This window comes from Carassius gibelio, chromosome A20, assembly GCF_023724105.1.
Source record: "Carassius gibelio isolate Cgi1373 ecotype wild population from Czech Republic chromosome A20, carGib1.2-hapl.c, whole genome shotgun sequence".
Classification (NCBI taxonomy): Eukaryota; Metazoa; Chordata; class Actinopteri; order Cypriniformes; family Cyprinidae; genus Carassius; species Carassius gibelio.
This window is the reverse complement of record NC_068390.1, coordinates 1,123,560-1,126,059: the sequence shown is the minus strand read 5'-3', so window position 1 is coordinate 1,126,059 and position 2,500 is coordinate 1,123,560. Positions and strand designations below refer to the sequence as shown.

General features: G+C 40.2%; 4 non-coding genes across 4 annotated transcripts; all 4 read right to left on the bottom strand.

Moving 5' to 3' along the window:
• Positions 1-1,503: 1,503 nt before the first annotated feature.
• Positions 1,504-1,576, bottom strand: trnak-uuu (transfer RNA lysine (anticodon UUU)). The gene has a single exon. It is a non-coding gene; the product is annotated as a tRNA-Lys (tRNA).
• A 168-nt stretch (positions 1,577-1,744) lies between these two features.
• Positions 1,745-1,826, bottom strand: trnas-uga (transfer RNA serine (anticodon UGA)). Its single transcript has one exon. It is a non-coding gene; the product is annotated as a tRNA-Ser (tRNA).
• Positions 1,827-1,958: 132 nt separating this feature from the next.
• trnah-gug (transfer RNA histidin (anticodon GUG)) lies at positions 1,959-2,030 on the bottom strand. Its single transcript has one exon. It is a non-coding gene; the product is annotated as a tRNA-His (tRNA).
• A 155-nt stretch (positions 2,031-2,185) lies between these two features.
• Positions 2,186-2,267, bottom strand: trnas-aga (transfer RNA serine (anticodon AGA)). Its single transcript has one exon. It is a non-coding gene; the product is annotated as a tRNA-Ser (tRNA).
• Between the last annotated feature and the right edge of the window lie 233 nt (positions 2,268-2,500).

Here is a 2,500-nt window from a genome sequence, read left to right as displayed (position 1 = left end):
AATAATAACAACAAAACTTTGTGCACTTATAAAATAAAGATAACAAACAAGATGTGCTGTCTGCAGCCTTTGTCTGCGCTGATCTTCATTTACAAACACGTCATTAAAATGAACCTCTAACTCTGTGAATACTCAACGAAGAGACATGAGAGAGATATCTATAGAAAGCTTGACATTTCTACTTTTAAACTAAACAAGTGCTGCCGAAAACAAATATTCTGTGATAAAGTAATCCATATGAAAACAAGGCGATGTCCTTTTTTCACGTCTCCCTTCATTATATCTAATGTGACCACGCCCCCGCGCTGAACGCTCTATTCAGATTCAAACTGAAGCGCGGCTTGAATACGCCCACACAGAAGAAAAAGCAGCCAGACTGTTGTTCAAGTGCTTTTATTTTACTGTTTGCTTCGCGATGAGAGGAATAACACATAATTCACCCCAAAAAGATGTGACGTGGTTGAGGATTTGAGAAATGGATTTCCTCAGAAAATAAAGAATGAAGCACTTTATTCAGCAGAGATCATAAACATGAGTAAGTCTCTTTATATTTATTTATATACTTTTACTAGTTTTCACATAACGTCTAAACATTTTACTAGTTAGACTTTTTCCAAACTATAATTCTTGACTAAATGTATAATTAAGTTAAATATTATGAAGTTTCAATAACAATATACAAAACTATACCACTCAAAAGCTTGATGTAAATAATATAAATGTAACAAATACATGTAACTGTAACAAATGTAACAAAAAATGGTGTTCTTTTAATTTACCACCCTAAAAAACATGAAAAATATTCTCAGCTATTTTCAACATTAATAATAATGATAACAATAAAAGTTTTTATTTTTTAGTTTTTACAAATTCAGATTGTTAAAAGGATTTCTTAAGGATTGTGTGACTGGAGTAATAATGCAAAAATAAAATTAGTTTGAAAGTCAGCTTTGATTGTTCCTAATAAACTGTTTAACTGCTCCCCCATATTAAATTATGTTGTGGGATAATTAAATATATTCTAAATAAACTCCCAACTTAAAATTATATACATTTATTTTGTTCTCACGTTCTTTCTTGTAACACCTCCCTCTCAGTGACAACAGCTGACTGAGCGGCTCTTTATGCAGCTCATTATGCAGGGCTTTGTCTTCTCAGGTGTAAATCATGATAGTTGACGCCTACTCGCATATGACTTTTACCAACAAAAAGTGTCTTAGACAATTTAAATCAATGTATTGTTTTCTGTAAGTGAGTAAACAAGATGATTTTCACATAATTTACAAAGAAATATTCTAGGCTACAAGCTCCGGTTCTCAAAAATCCCAGGCACCATTGTTCTTTATGTATTTTTTGGCCTTGTTCATTTAACATTGTTCGTTTGTCACTAACCACAAGGGAGATCCCCTGATCACCGGGAGCAGGAAGGAACACCGTTCCAGCACAGAGTCAGCAGAAGAGATGGACCGTAGTGATAGCAAGGTGAGGCCAAAGAAAGACCTTCGCCCGAACAGGGACTTGAACCCTGGACCCTCAGATTAAAAGTCTGATGCTCTACCGACTGAGCTATCCGGGCTCTTGTCGAGTACTAGCATCTCACCTTTTATATAACAGCAGTTTTACAACAAGCTGCCCAGAAGAGACGCAGGTGTCACGGGATGAAGGCTAGAAGCAGTTAGGACAAAGGACCACAGAAGGCACAATTACCATCACAGAAAGCTAAAGCAACACTGCAAAGCCCTCCCATAGTCGGCAGGGTTCGAACCTGCGCGGGGAGACCCCAATGGATTTCAAGTCCATCGCCTTAACCTCTCGGCCACGACTACGTCTAGCGGTAGGCTGCCTGCCCCCTTGTCTGGGGGCTCCCTGCACAGGCCAAGCGTCAAAAACAAAATAGAGAAGAAAGATGAGGTGGTAAAAAAAATGTCAACCTTCCCGTACACTCAACGCCAGAGTGTTGCCGTGACCCGGATTCGAACCGGGGTTGCTGCGGCCACAACGCAGAGTACTAACCACTATACGATCACGGCGTGCCACTGGCTCACCCAAGTTAACCCCTGGAGCCCGAATACCAGAAGCACCAGCGGCGTGTTGGTCCATCGAAGAGGGACAGGACATTTCGCAAATCAGTGGGAGGACCTTGAAAAATTCATGGACGCTTTTCCTCGTGGCCTTCAGCAAACAGCGTAGTCGGCAGGATTCGAACCTGCGCAGGGAGACCCCAATGGATTTCTAGTCCATCGCCTTAACCACTCGGCCACGACTACAAGAACAGACCAGCTTCTGCTCAGTTTGTGTGCAACACTGCTGCCTGACCTACTTGCAAACAACCCAGCTCAGTCAGCAAGCTGACTGTAACCCAATAAAGGGTTTCCTTTTTTGGATACAGAAAATAATAACAACAAAACTTTGTGCACTTATAAAATAAAGATAACAAACAAGATGTGCTGTCTGCAGCCTTTGTCTGCGCTGATCTTCATTTACAAACACGTCATTAAAA